The 16,125-nt window shown below is 51.4% G+C and overlaps 1 pseudogene; it reads left to right on the top strand.

Annotated features, from left to right (window-relative positions):
• The first annotated feature begins 14,905 nt into the window (after positions 1-14,905).
• On the top strand, positions 14,906-14,999 carry LOC142442013 (U6 spliceosomal RNA; annotated as a pseudogene).
• Positions 15,000-16,125: the final 1,126 nt, after the last annotated feature.

Below are 16,125 nucleotides of genomic sequence, written 5' to 3'. Positions count from 1 at the left end.
ACCGATGCTAACTCTGGAGTAACAGGTGAGAGACGCAATGCTTCTTAGGTTAGATAAATGCTCAAAACACAATTGTTCTACCAAGATGTTCTACCGTGAGTGATAATATTATTAATAACCAAGCCTTATTCTTCAACGCTTCCTTTCACACTACTTAATTATCAACAAAGTTAATGATATATGTTCACAAAGACCAATTATACCACAAAACCAAACAAACAAAAACTCGCTCCCATCAAGTCAATTAAGATCCTTGGCGACCCCATAGGCCAGAGTAGCACCCTGTGGGTTTTTGAGATGGTGAATCTTTATGGGAGCAAAAAGCCTCATCTTTCTCCCTTGGAGCAGCTAGTGGCTTTGAACCGTTGACCTTGCAGTTAGTAGTCCAACACATAACCCACTACACCATAGGGTTCCCAATCACCATAATATTGTAGCTAAAACACCAGAAGATGTGATAAAATCCGAAACACTAAAAACACCAGCAGCCGTGAAAAAGCAGGCTGTGCTCATAGAGCCTGCAGAGGAAATCATGTGATTTAAAGCATCACTGTCCATCACTGTCGTCGAAAAACGACACTGTGAAGTACAGAAGGATTTGCATACACATTTTGATGAAAGAATTTACTTCTGATCTGGTCTCTCGTTCTCACACACAGTCGCAAACTCACCCGCAATGAGACTCGTGGATGAGTGCTTTTGTCTTGAGAGGATCTCGGCTATGTCCCAAATGTAACAAATATGTGAACGGATGTTTAGTGTTGACTTCGAATGATATTTTAACCTGGTAGCACAGTGCTTAAGCACTCAGCCATGGACCATAACAGGCCACAGGTTGAACCCACCAACTGCCGCTCAGGAGGGAGAGGAGGCTCTCTGCTTCCGTTGGGGGTCTCCTTAGACTTATCTGAGGCTGATGAACACCTCACAGACCTGGCAGAGGGTCTTCATGTTCCAGGCTGTGGGTGTCTCCAAGTGCAGTCCTGGCAGAGGCTGCCACCCCCTGCAGGGCCAGCCGTGCCCAGTGACTGGTGAATAGAGCGGTTATAAGATCCCAAGATGCCCTGCTCCAATCAAGACCCCTCAGGAGGGCCACCCCAGATCCAGAGCTCCCTGAGGGCGGTGGTGATGCCCAAAGTCTCTAGGGATTTAACCTGAGCCACGTCTAGTAGTTGGCTGACAGGGTGCACACCTGGAACCCTGCCCTGGGCACCACGCCAGCTGAGAGGAGTCCCGTGCCTGAGCTCAGCCCTCACTTTGCAGGTGGGAAATAAGTTAGGGCTTCAGGGGCGGGTCCCACAGTGGCCAAGACCTCCGGAGAGAGAACCCGGCTTCCGGAGCAGACACTCTGGTTCCGTGCCCCTGCAGAGCAGAGAGCGCCCTCCAAAGGCTGAACTCTGACTGCTCACGTCTAACCTTAGGGCCTGTCTCTCCTCTCCATGAAGCAGAAATCTTTGGTTTGTTCTTGTAGTCTTTCTGTGGCATCTGTTGGAGCTGATGTTTATTTGTTAAAGGAAACCAAGATTTAAAACATTCGCTTTGTGACCAACTAGGAGCCACATTCCGGTGAGCTTCTGTGAGCTCCGCATGGGGAGAAGCACCGAGATGCAGGCCCAGACCCTGAATCCGCAGCACCCAGCAAGCCCGGAGCCTGCATCCCTGGCTGTTCTTCCTCTAAGGATTCGAAAGGGAAACACACACACACACACACACACACACACACACACACACACACACACAACATACCCCCAAAGGCTTCTTATTAGAAACTGAATCCAAACTAAGCCAATACAACTTTCAACCCATTCAGTCTGTCCTGGGCAAACGGGGATGTCAGGTGTAACATTCCCTGCAGTTTTCTCAAATAAGATCTGACGATAGAAGAGGAGGCAGGCCAGGTCCCTACGCTCCCACTCTGTGTGACCATGGGGTGCAGTGGGTGGGAGGGTAGGCTATGATCCAGCGGGTCCTACAAAGCCAGCCTCTAGGAGGGCCTAGGAGTCCCTGAGTGGTATAAATGGTTAACATGCTAACGGAAAGTTTGGAAGGTTGAGTCCATCCAGATGTGCCTCAGAAGAAAGGCCTGGTGATTTACTGCTTCTGAAGAACCAGCCATTGACGACACGTTTCCGACACACCTGGGGCCACCTGAGTTGGGGCTGACTTGATAGCAGCAGGTTAAGAGGGTCTCCCTCCTAAATCCTTCCCAGTCCTCACTGCCTAGGACATGGCCTGGCCCTTGTCAGTGACTGGCCCAGGAGACCCCTCCAGAGATGCTATTTGTAGAACAGGTTCTGCGTCCTGGAAAATCCGCACATCTCCAACTGTCTCTGCTCGGGGACTTCTGTGCAGGGAAGACGCCCCAGACCCTGCTGCTCAGCTTGAACCCCAGGCTCGCAGGCCTTGAGCCCTGTCCGACTTCTCCTCCCACACACAGGAACCCCACCGGGGCCTCGGCCTCCCTGGGTGGTCGTGAGCAAGTGTGTCTGAGTGCTTTTCTTCAAGACTCCCTCCCCCCTCACTCCTCCTGACTTCCACATGCCCTCAGCTGTCCCTCTGTGTGTGACAAGCTCAACCTCCTCCATCAGGTTCAGCTCTGCCAGGACAGCTCTTGGAGAGGGACTCCCAGGAGGAGAGATGGGCTGTCTGGCACCTACAGCCTCGAACATAAAGACCCTCTGCTCGGTCTGTGAGGTGTCCATCAACCTCAGAGGGCATCTGAGTTGGGTAAGTCTAAGGAAACCCCCAACGGAAGCAGAGTGCCTGCTTCTCCCTGCACCCCTCCACCCAGCTTCTGAGGCCCCGTCTAGTAGGTCTAGTTGCTGGCTCAAGCAGTAGCCTCACACGCATCTCTTACAGCCCACCCCAGCAAGCAGACCCAAGTCGTGGTCCTTACATAATCCCGTGTCAACTTGAAGATAGATCTAAGTGTAGGGGTGGTGTTCAACCTGTCAACCAGGTGGCAGCCTGACAGCCTTCCTTTTGGGCATGGCCTTTTCATAAAGAGGCTCTTGGGAAACCATCCCACCCGCACTCTCTCTGCCTTCCCCTCCATGTTGGTGAGTCACTCTGAGACCTGCCAGAGCCCTGGGATGCCACCACCACCATTGGCTCCACATGACACTGCACCCACCAGCCGGTGATCTCCCTGCTTTCTGCATCATGGCATGTGGCTGCGTGAGGCTGAAGAGGGACCTGTGGACTAGGATCGGACTTATATGGACTTGAGTTGGCCTGGGCTGGGATGTTTTCTTGATAGATGTTTACTTCTTGAGAGCAAGCTCTCTCTTACACATATAGGAGTGTCTCTGGATTTGTTTCTCTCGTCAGCCCCCTGGCACACAAGTTAAGCTTTTGCATCTTCCCTTCAACCTGGCTGTTGATCCACCTGGCCCTGTGAGAGTTGCCTGGGTCTGCATGGGTGGGGGTACGTGCCCTGCCCCTTATGCTCATAAGAAAGGTGGCAATTCTGAGGCACCAGAAAGTGAGGCAGTTTGGCCATGGCCACCCAGCCTGTGGGTACGGAGCCAGGCCGTGAGGTAGGCAGAGCAGAATTCCACCACAGGTGGTGGGGAGGGCCATGCTTCCCTGTGAAAGACCTGCTCTTTGTTGCTTCCACCTCACTTGGCTTCTCCTCTTGGCCACTGAATGTGAGCGTTGGTTGTACCTGCCCTGGAATAGAAATTCCACCCAGACTAAAGTGTGTCCTGTGTGTGTCCTTCTCACATCCCCTTTCTCTCTCCACACACACTCACACATCCATGCCCACTCACACATGCAGACATTCACATATGCAGATTCAGAGACTCACATACACATACGTGCTCACATACACATGTCCACTTGCACATGCAGATGTTCACATATGCAGACACAGAGACTCACCCACACACACTCACATATACATACGTGCTCACATACACATGTCCACTCGCACATGCAGACGTTCACATATGGAGACACAGAGACTCACCCACACACACTCACATATACATACGTGCTCACATACACATGTCCACTCGCACATGCAAACATTCACATATGCAGGCCACATGTTCATACAGTCACATACTTGGGCACACACCAACTCGCCACGCTCACACATTCACACATATACAGGCACACACACTGACTCCACAAACTCACATATACACACTCACACCTTCAGACATTCATACAGACCTACACACTGACCCCTCTGCACACGATCGCATGCTCCCACACACTCCCACATGGGCAGCAGGCCCTTCAAAGCAGGACTGTCCCTGGGCTACCCTTCGACGGCCTGGGTCGCCCACCACCTCCTGGGTGGAAGTGGCCGTTTGGTGCTGTGCTACTGGGGCGGTTAGGAAACTGCCATTGTGGGGAAACAGGCGGGGAGTGAGGCTGCGACAGTGGTGGTGCCGGCACGCTTACGGGAAGAGGGGTCTGCGGGGACAGGAGCCTCAGGCACACACTCATCTATGGCGTCTCATTTGGGGGAGTCGGTGAACAGAGTCAAGTCTGAGCAGATGCTTTCCTGGGTGCAGAGAAGCCATGGAAGGACACAGGGGGCCCTTTGACAACCCAGGGACAGGGCCATGGCCCTAGAGAGCTCTGAGGAGGGCAAAGGCCAGCACAACTGTCACAGCACTGGACCGTGGGGCTCCCAGTCACCCCCTGGAATCCCCCAAATGCCTTAGTGTCCTATCTGTACCATGGGTACCTGCTCTCCCCCTGCCTCTCAGGAAGTGCCCATAGAGTGACCACTGGCGGCCCAGCCTTGGCAGCCCCCACAGAGGCACTCGCCACCCCCTCCCAGTGCCGGGAGTCCAGGGACAAGGCAGGCCTTGCAAGAACCCGCGCCTGTCCCTGCATCCCTCTGTCCTGGGGTGCGTAGGCAGGGACCATTGAGTGAGAAGGCAGCCTTCGCTTCCCCAACAGGACACAGCCTCCTCTTGCCTGCCCTGCCTTGAGCCACATGGAGGATCCGAGACCCATCTCCTGAACGGTGAGCGTCCCCTTATTTGGAGAAGGAACTTTGCAGCTGGGCAGGTCTCCTGGATATCGGGGTGGACCCTGCCTTCACTGACCAGGAAGGCAGAGAGAGAGAAGAGGCACAGGCAGAAGCGGGGGAGGTGAAGGACGGGCAGAGCTAGATTGGAGTGGTGCACCCAGGAGCCCAGAGTGCCTGGGGCCGCCAGGAGCTGGGAGTGCGAGGGAGGGTCTCCTCTAGAGAACTTTGGTTTCCCTCAGGGAGCCTGGCCTGCAGACCCGGGAGAGCAGAGGTCTCTGTCGCTTGAAGCTCCCAGGTCTGGTGGGAGAGGCGCACTTTCAGAGGAAGGCAGCCTCGCTGGGCTGCTGAGTGCAGCGGCCCCTTCAAGAAGGGCTTGCCCATTGCCCTGGAGGGGGAATTCCCCATGGAGACAGGGAGCTGGAGGGCAAGGTCTCTGTCCTCACTCCTGAGGTGCCACCCTGGTTAAGGATCAGCCAGTCACCACACTTAGCGCCTATCAAAGTTGCCTTCTTTCCCCTGGGAGGGATCAATCTGATTACGGAGCTAATCTGTTGGAGGAGTCTGTCCCTGCGGAGGCCTCCGCTGCCCATGCAAGCACTTGGCCAAACAGGAAGCGCAGGGGTGTATGTGTCATCTCAGCACAGCCCGCTGCAGATGCCCTGTCGCCCACCCCTCTCCTGACCGCTGCTATGGATGGAATTGACTACCCCCGAATGTGTGTTATCAATGGTTACACTCCCGTGTGAGAGCCGGGTTTCTTTGTTGTGTGTTAAGGGGCCCATGTCAGTGTAGGGAGTATCTTAAGCCTTTGGGATCTAAGAAGAGCCGAATAAGCACAGAGACAAAAACAGAGATGGGGAAGCTAGATGCCACCTCTATTAAGACTGCTGGGGAACAGAAGCTGAAAGGACCCAAGAAACACACACACACACACACACACATTTCCCCTAAACCTGGTTTCCCAAATTCGTACCTTAGTCTCCTAAACTTTGAGAGAACAAATTTCTATTCATTAAAATCACCCACCGGCTGCATTCTGTTAAGCAGCACTAGATATCAAAGACACCCCCCCACACCCACCCAATGTTTCTGTTTAGCTTGAACCATGTGCTTGGCCAGGGGCTCCAGTTAACATCGGTGCCAAGAGATGCTGATGCTCTTGCTGCCCTCGGTGCCATCAAGTCGCCTGTCCCCAGAGGCCCTTGGCTGTGCCCTTTATGGAGAACTGATGGGTGAGTTGGGACCACCAAGCTTCCAGTTGGCTGCTGAATGCCAAGCCTTTACTTCACCAGGACAGGTCGGAGTGCGGAGTGATGGAGCGTGCACTTAGATCATGACAGGCAGGTGGAGGTCTTTCTCTCTGAAGTGGCCCTTGGACAAATGGAAGGTACAGACAGGTATGTGAACACCTGGCGGGTCTGGAGGGTGGTGGTGGGGCACTCCCATGCTGTCCCAGGGCATGCTGTGTGCTGTCTGGTTGATCTGCCTACAGCTCTTCCTGGACGGCGCTCTCTGATTTCAGCTTTCTATAACAGCATGTGCTTTCTCAGTAATGACAAAAGACACCTTAAGTTCCAAGGCGCAGAACTCTTCAAGAGGGGAGAGAATAAGGCTGAGTGTGTTCCCAGGACTCCCTTCGGCTGACTCTGCCTTCCACTGCCAGAACCAAGCATATCCAAGTAGTCCAGAACCAAGCATATCCAAGTAGTCCAAAACCAAGCATATCCAAGTAGTCCAGGATGGCAGCACGGGGACGGGGCCAGGAGTCAGGGGACCAGAGTCTGGCCTGTGCTTTTGGCTCTGGTGGCTGGGACCAAGGCAGGATGACAGGACCCCAGTCCCCAATGTGCAATTTGGGTTGACTGCCTTAGATCATCACCAAAGCAGGACAATTCCACACTGTAACCCTCTGCAACTCACTCCTGGCATGATAAAGACAGATAGAAAGGGAGCAGTCAGCTAGAGGTCAAGGAAGAGAAGAGGTAGAAGAAGAGGCGTTGTTAGGTCTCGAGTGGGTTTGGACCCAGAGTCTGGTTTTAGTCCTCCTGGGGACCACAAAACAACCCTCACCCCCTGGTTCTGCACCACCCTCACCATTGTGCCCGTCTCATTTCCTCTTGTTCACCCAACCTCTACTTTCCCACACATGATGTCCTTCTCCAGGGACTGGTCCTTCCTAATCATGAGTCCAAAGTGGGTGAAATCAAGTCTTGCCATCCTCATTTCTAAGGAGCAGTCTGATGGTACTTCTACCAAGACAGGTGTGTGGGTTCTTCCAGAAGTTCATGGTTATGGTCCAGGTTCTTTGCCCTCACATCATGCAAATGCATAACTTCTTGTGTGGTCTTCCCAATTCCTTCCTGTGCACAGGGGGCCGCTGGAAATGTCATGACTTGGCTCCGGCACAGCTCAGTCCTCAGAGTGACATCACGGTCCTTTAACACGTCATCATTCCATCTCTCGACTGTTGCTTCCATGAGCACCGATTGTGGATCCAAGTTAAATGAAATCCTTCCTTTTCAATCTTACCATCATTTCTCCATTTATCGGGATGTTGCCTCCTGGTCCATTTGGGAGGATTCTCCCTTTCTTTACCCGAAGTTGCAATCCGCCCTGAAGGCTGCAATCCTCCCCGCTTTCAGCTAGCAAGGCTGTGCTGTCTGCCAGTGATCAGCAACTTTCTTCTCATCCCGATGCTGCGTTCTTCTTCGAGGCCTGCTTCTCAGATTATTTGGAAAAGATACAACCTTGACCCCCACACCTTCCCTGAATTGAAACCGCTCCATATCCCCTTGTCCTTTGGGGCTCAGTACAGGTTGGGCAAGAGATTCCGGATTCCACAGTGAGCTATGGACCATACAATCGGACACCTCTTCGTAGTCATCCAAACGTCAGCATCCCGCTGGGACCCTCTCTGCAATCAGAGCCCTCAGCTTGCTCTCTGGTCACGGTAGTGTGATAACCGCTTTGGAATTATCTTTGGTGAAATGTTATTTGCGTGTGAGAGTAAGGATATTGGTGGGCGGTTCTATCATCCCGCTGGGTCCTCTTTCTCCAGACGGGGGCTCCTGGCCGGGGATGGCCCAGACTCCTCAAAGCCCTGGAGACCGGTGTCAACTGGCCCAGACAACCCTCCCCCACAGACAGGACGACTTTCCGGACCAATGAGTCTTCCTCTACAAATTGAAAAGGACAATTTGCTCTCAAAACTGGAAGCACAACTTGAGAGCCGACTTCCTAGTTCAAAGAGGTCCTCGCTCCTCCCCAGGTCTTACCTGGGTCTGCACCCACGCAGGCAGGGGGGGCTCAGGGGGCTGTCCGCTCACAGAAGCCACATTCCAAATGTTGCCCCTGCTCTGACCCCTCAGCCTCCAGGGATCTTGAGCTATTCAGGGAATGCTGAGAATGCCAGGCCCCCCTCAACGCATCAAAGTGGCTGTCAGACTGAGGAGCCAGGGAGGGCAGGGGTCAGACACAGTCTCCTTCCAGAAGGAATTCCTCAAGGCCAGTGGCAAGTCAGAGCTGGGAGGACCAGCCTCACCCCTCACCGGCTGTGCCCTGTGGCGGGCACATCACTGCGAGGATTGTGTTAGCCTCGGGCCAGCACTGGCGGGTGACACACCTGGGCCACCCTCACGGGCACTGTTAGCAGACCTGTTGGCCTTCGAGGCTTCGGCCTCATTTCTAAGTGGAGCTGCATCCGTGGCGCAGCAGCGGGCCTGGGCCTGCCAAGTTGGGGGGACAATGGAGCCCAGAGGGAAGCACCCACATCCCTTTGATCTGCATGGAGAGGGGAGCTGGCCTGGCTTCAGTCTCTCAGCTCCAACTTTGCACCCAAACAACCCATGACCCACAGTAACCTAGAGGGGACAGGGGTGGGGGGTGGGAGTGGGGAGAGTCCCAGCTATTTTAATAAAAACTGTTCCCAGGGACAGCTCCTGGTGACTCATCCCTGGACAAATGTCCTCTTGGTGTTTCTCTTGAACATGCCATTGCAGTAGGACAGGACAGCTTTACGGGGAAGACACCCACATGTGCTTGAATTCTGCGCCTTTGCAGAAAGTTTCCCACGACAGGAGACTCGCCCCACTTTCTAGACTGTCCTGGGAGAGGACAGGACTGCTCTGAGATAGACAAGCCCCAACCAACTGGCTTTTCTGCTCGGCCCTGCTCCCCTCCCCCTCAGGACCAGGCACCTGGAGCACCATCCCTGTTGGAGAGCCAGTTGTCACGGCCGGTCCCTAGACCAGCAGCCTCCGGGAGCATAGGAACTTGCTGCCCGCTCCAGACAGACTGAACCAGAAACTCAGGAGAGGCTGCAGTCGGCTGTTTCCTGGTTACTCCTAATCTGGCCCAGGATCCCCTCCGCATCACACAAAACACAGAGAATGTCTGAGAAGCTCACGGACTTAAATCTCCCACCTGGTTTCACCTTTGCACTGTCTCTGTTCAGCCAGAGCACCAAGGAGTCTTGAAGCAGGAGGTCCCCGTGCCCTGGCTGGCAGCTCTGGGAGGTGCCACACCCCCAGGAGACTGGAAACAGGAGTGCAAGGGAGGGGATTGCTGGGGGTGGGTCAGCGAAAGTGTGTGCACGTGTGTGTGTGTGTGTGTGTGTGTGTTTGAATAGACATGCCTGTTTGTGCTTGTAAAGGTGACAAGTTTGTGTGAGTGGCTGTGTGTGCTCTCGAGATAGTGCACCCCACCCTGGGAGAGTACTGAGGTGGGACTCAGGCCTGTGTGGCCCTACTACACATGCGCTCCTGCCCCGGCTTCTTCACAGCAAAGCTCCTGCACCGTGGTTGCAATTCACCAAAACCAAGCTGCACATTAAGTGAAAGACGCAAACCCTCAAACCTCCTGTGTTAGGCTGGGTAAACTAGGGAAACAAATCCACAGACACGCATATGTACATAAGAGAGAGTTTTATATAAAGGGTAAGTGCACATTAAGAAAGGATCCCAACCCAGTCCTGCCCAAGCCCACAAGTCCAACATTAGCCCATATGTCCCACACCATCTACAAAATACTCGTCAATATCACAAAACACTCGCAATGATGCCGACTGCAGGAGGAAAGCCGAGTCAGTGAATGTGTAAGCATCTCAGCACTGGCAGGGGTCTTCACACGGCTTCTCCAGCACCCAGGGCTGCATTGGGGTTGGTCTATGCGGCTTCTCCTTAGGGATGTCTTGCAGGAAGTGAGCCTTGCCAGCTGAAGCAGGGAACTGGCTAAGGCAGCCGCACCCTGGTCCAATCATCACAAAACTAGAAAGGCGAGGCTCACTGAGCCATCTCTCTGTCCTTCAATTAACCCCACATGTGTTTATCAGCCAGGTTGGCACAATTAACCTTAACTACCTCACCTTCTCTGAGCCGAGAGACAGTGCACAGTGAAGGTGTCCCTCAGGCAGCCCAGGTGCCTCGTTGAAAGCAGTGACTGCAGCAAGGCTGGTAGAGAGTCTGGCTGGCCGGGTGCTGGGGCCTGGGAGGGAGTGACCGAGTGCCGGGTGCCGGAGTGTGACCAGGAGCCAGGTATGGGTATAGCTGTGGGTCCACAGCCCTTACCTCCCTCCCATCCACTCCCACCCACCTCCGTCCTACCCTCCCTGTGTGTACTACCACTGTGAAGGCTAGGCCTGACCACCTACGCTGTAGAGGAGCCCACCCTCTGAGAAGCCCTGAGAAGTGAGTGCCCCAGGGCCCCTGCCGTGGGAGGCCCAAGCTAGAGACCAGAGGCAGGAATCCAGGCCAGGAGCATCCATCCTGTCCTGAGGTCTTCCAAGTTCACAGCCTTCCCCCTCTCCAAGGAATCTGGAGCTATTCCTGAGCTTGGGATGCCCCCAGGGAGCCCGGCCAAGGCAGGCTGGCCAGCCTTGGGGTGGGGAGGGGCATCACCCATGTTCCCAGGATAAACAGGGCATCTTTTGTGCTATTGCTTATAAACCTGCCTTGCCGGCCTGGTAGCCCACAGGGGCAAACAGGGCATTTAAAACCCAGGGACTCCTCAGGGGGAAAAAAACCGAACAGGCCAGGAACAGCAGCAGTGTGGGTAGCTGCTGCTCCTTCCTCTGCTGTTCCTCCCTCCCCTTCCTGCAGGCTGTTTCTGGGAGCAGGGTGGATCCACCCCAGACTTTGATACACACTCTCTCCCCTGACCCAAGTCTGGCCTCCTCGGCTGCTCATTCCATAATAACAACGGAGCACCGTTCAAGGCAATGGTGGAAATGCAGTAGCCTTCATCTAACTTTTGGGTCCCTGGTTCATTGCTGCTCCCCCACCCCACCTCACCAAGGCCTAAGCCCCTTATTTTCCTTCTTACTTAATAGTGTTGCGTCTTAATCGAGTGATTTTGCATTTCAAATAACTTGTGCTGGCCATTAGAACCTACCCACCAGCCCCGGGGAAGAAGAAAGGCCCGGTCGTCTGTCTGTAAAGAGGATGGCCAAGAAGCCCGTGGGGCACTTCTGCTCTGAAGCACATGGGCTTGGCGTGGGCCAGAATCAGCTCAGTGGCAATAGGCGTGATGTGGGCATCCCTTCTTGCTGCTGTCTTCGCAGGAGAAAGACAGCACGCTTTCTTCAGTCTTGGGCAAATTCCTCTTTCCCATGCAAGGATCCATTGCTAAGCGAGCCCTCGCGGCATGCCGCTGGTGTTCGCTGGTTCTGAGGATCTGGACCACTCACTTTGAACGACTCTCACTTTTATTGTCCCCCCTCCTCTGTGCAATGTCCATCCGTGGTTTTTGCCCATTTTCCCATTGAGGTGATGTCATTCTCTGTGTTTTCCAGCCGCGTGTGTTGCAGGGGTCGGACGACCCTTTCACAGGGGTCGCCTATATTTCTGATGGACTTAGGAACCGAGACACCGCTCCTCTATCCGTCTCATATCCGCCCACATACGAGTACCCGGTGTGAAGACTGTTACCCACACTACACCGTGCTTCAAGACAAAATTTTATTTGTCATTAGAAATAAATATTTCACAGTATATAAGTACACATTGTTTTTGTGACTGTGCTTTAATGATATTCAATTTGTAACAATGAAAATATATCCTACATATCAGATATTTACATGGCGATTCCTAACAGTAGCAAAATGACAGTTATGAAGTAGCAATGAAAATAGTGTTACGGCTGGGGGGATCCACCACACGAGGGACTGCCTGAAGGGTCGCGGCCTGAGGAAGGCGGGGAAACACTGCCCTAAGGTGTCCTCTGAGGAGCCCAAGTCCTTCAGTGTCGCATGATCACGTGTGTCACCATCTCCCTTCCCAGGGGGGCTGACTGACCCCCTTCTCTCTCTCCAGATTCACCCCACTTCTCTAAATCACTCTGTGCCCCACAGTCACAGGCTGGACTGCGCCTTGACCTTGACCTGGCTTCATCCCAGGGAGATCCCAATAGGATAGTGGAGCATGGGAGCAAGGTGAAGTTGAGGTGAGGACTTGCTTGGGTCATTCCACGGGGACACTGAAGGTCAGGTGAGCAAGTCCCTAAGCTCTTGGCCGTCTCTAGTCCTCCTTCCTCCTGGTTCCCTGGAGCTCCCCACAGTGCTATGCCTCCTGCCTTGGGTTTCTGAATCTCGGCTCCTCCGTGCCCTTTCAAGTAGTTTATGACCAACGTACATGTGAAATATTTTCCAACCCTGGTACTGAAAAGTTTCCTTGTCTTTTTTAAACATTTTGAAACATACAACTTTCTTCTACTTCTTTAATGCTTTCTCCCCACCACTATCATGACCCAAATTCTAGCTTACAAATCCGGCTAGATCAGAGCATGTACATGGGTACAGATAAGAGCTGGAAACACAGGGAGTACAGGATAGATAGACCCCTCAGGACCAATAATGAGAGTTGCCATACCAGGAAGGTAAGGGGAAGGTGGGAGTTGAAAGGAGGAGCCAATCACCATGATCTACATATAATCCCCTCCCAGGGGAATGGACAACAGAAAAGTGGGTGAAGGGAGACATCGGTCACTGTAAGACATGAAAAAATAATAATAACTTATAAATTATCAAGGATTCCTGAAGGAGGGAGAGAAGGGGAGGGAGGGGGAAAATGAGGGGCTGATACCAAGGGCTCAAGTAGAAAGAAAATGTTTGAAAATGATGATGCAACAAATGTATAAATGTGCTTGACACGATGGCTGTATGTATGGATTGTGATCAGAGCTGTATGAGCCCCTAATAACATGATTAAAAAAAAACAAAACAAGCAATCAAACTTACCTGAAGGAGCAGAGCACTGATGAAACACATAATTATCCTCTAGTTCTTTAAAATTTCCTCCTCCCACTATTAATGGTTTTAGATTTACCTCACTAAATCTTGCTAGACCTGTGCATGTACATTGGTCCAATCAAGATCTTTTGATGCACAAAATTCAAGCTAGATAAACCCCTCAGAAACAGTAAGGAGAGTAATGACTCCATGAGGATATGGGAAGGGGGGTGGAAAGGGGACGGGGGAACTGATAGCAATGATGACTGTATAACCCCACTCGAAGAGAACGAACAGAATTTTAGGTGAATGGATACGTGGGATGGTGTAAGTTATGGCAAAAGAAAACAATAATAATAATAATAATATACTATATTAAGGGTTCAGAGGTGTTAGGGTGGGGGAGGGAGGGAACAAAGGAAGCTGCTATCAAGGAGTTCAAAAAGAAAACAATATTGAAACTGATGATGGTAGCAATTGTACAATTATGTTTGATCTAGTGGAACTATGGATTGTAATAATATCTGGAAGAGCTCCCAATAAATGTTTGAAACAACAACAAAAAACATTTTATTGAGGGCTCTTAGAGCTCTTATAACAAACAGTCTATACATCAATTGTATCATCATTATTTTCTAGACCTTTACTTTCTATTGAGCCCTTGGTGTCAGCTCCTCTTTCCCTCCACCTTGTGGCCCTTGATAAATTATAAATTATTATTTTCATATCTTACACTGATGGTTTTTATTGTTCATCCCCCAGGGGTGGTGGAGGGAAGGTTATGTGTTGATCATCAGATCAGTTCCCCCTTCCTCCCCTCCTCTTCCCACTTCCTCCCTGCCCTATTGCTACTCCCATTCCTGTTCCTGGATTCTATGTGTCTTGAGCCCTTTTGTCTTACCCGTACCTGTGCACATGCTGCGGTCTAGCCCTCAGTGAAAGTCAGGACAGGGGTCATGATAGTGGGGGGTGAGGAAGCCTCAAGGAACCAGGGGAGTATTGTTTCATCAGTGCTTTATTGACTGTCCCTGATTGATTCACCCCTTCTCTGTATCCCCTCTGTGAGGGGATGTGAAAGGTTTTCTATTAGAATTTTGTACTTTAGTTTTGGGTACTTCATCTCTGAATTAAAGAGTTGATTTCCTCTTCCATTGATCTCATTTACCAGCACTACTGATGGAGCAGTATTTCCTTTCTCCCTGGTCTACCGTGCCATCCGTCCCGGTGTTTCATTAGGTGTCATTGACTTGGTTCCAACTCATCGTGGCTCTGTGTCCAACAGAAGGAACCACCGCCCCGCCCTGAGCTGCCCTCACACCTGTTACTATGTTACGTTTGGGTTCTGTTCAGCGCCAGCATCCCATCGATGCAGAGTCTGCTTCAGCACTCCCTAGCCAATTCCAGGGCCTTTGTGTAGCCATGCAATGATCTCCTGTCACTTCAATTACTACAGCTTCATAGTGTCCCTAGTATGTGGCAGGGACTTCAGAGTGTCCTATTCCTGACCCTCTGTTTTTCTGTATGGAATTTAGAATGACCTCATCCAGTCCCATGAAATACCCTCTTGGGAGTTTGATCAGAAATTCATCAAATCTCTGCATCCACTGGGGGAGAATTGTCATCTTTATAAAATGCCCCTATCCATGAATATGGTATGCCTCTTCATTTACTTATATCTTTTCAAAATAATACCCCACTAGCACATCCACTGAAAGTGGAATGATACAGAGAAGATTAGCATGGCCCCTACATCAGGACATTCCTGAAGCATTCCATAGTTTTGAGTCATTGTTTAGGCAACATTGGTTCTGTTTGTGGTCATGGAAAATTTGGCAGGAGATATTGATGATGGTTGCGCAACACCATTGATGTAGTTGATGCCGCCAAACGGTACATGTGTAAACTGTTAAATTGGCAAATGTGTTATATGTATTTTTACAACAAGAAAAATGTATTCAAAATAAATCTAAAGGAAGTTTTAAAATTTCCCTTACATACCTTATTTTAGATTTATTCTGAGATATTTAATATCCTATTTTAATCCAAATAGTATTTGTATATTAACTGCACATCCAGTGACTCCTTCATGAAACTTTCCTTGTATGTTCATAAGTTTCGTGCCTGTTGATTCTTTGGGGTTTTTACATGTAAACAAACACCATCTATAAATAATGACAGCTTTGCTTTCTTACTTCGCGATCGTTGTGTGGTGTCACACCAAACACTAGACCAGTGTAGGATCTAGGTGGAAGTTACAGAATGGCAGTTCTCACATTCATACAACACAGCCTTCCTAGCAATGAAGCAGCACAAAGCAAAAGGAAATGATTCCATTGGCTGTGCTTTATGCATGCAAAAGCAAACAAACAAACAAAAACATAAGAGGTCAGAACATAGCATTTCGTTACAGAGGTCAGAAGACAGGTCTAGAGGGCATTCAAGTGCCTTCGATGTTGACATTTGGAGATCCCAGGCCCTCAAAGGGCTGGACTTGATGATGATGGTTCAGAGTCTGAGATGTAGGAGCTGGAAGCACCAAGGGTGCTTACCCCATAGTCTGGCTCACAGTTCTTGCCGGTCCAAAGAGCAAAGTGCATTGGAGGACTCCACGTAGCCCAGAATCTGAGGTCTGTGGGCTACCCAGGGGACAGTTTTCCCTGAGGCACATGGCATTTGCCCACTTGTTCTGTCCTTCACCCTCAACATGGAACTCAGCCTCTCAGTGGGTCCCCCACCCACCTGCTCCTGCCCAGCAGCTGTCCCCCAAGCTGGCCCATGATCACAACCACATTCTGCAAATTCTAGCTGCAACAAGTCTTGAGCAGTGTCCTACTCTCTGTATTCTAAAGGCACGTGTTATTTCTGACCATCAAACTCCTGTCTCTGCTAGGGGTCATCCTATGAGCTA

This window comes from Tenrec ecaudatus, chromosome 2 (genome assembly GCF_050624435.1).
Source record: "Tenrec ecaudatus isolate mTenEca1 chromosome 2, mTenEca1.hap1, whole genome shotgun sequence".
Classification (NCBI taxonomy): Eukaryota; Metazoa; Chordata; class Mammalia; order Afrosoricida; family Tenrecidae; genus Tenrec; species Tenrec ecaudatus.
This window is presented reverse-complemented; position numbering and strand designations above follow the sequence as displayed.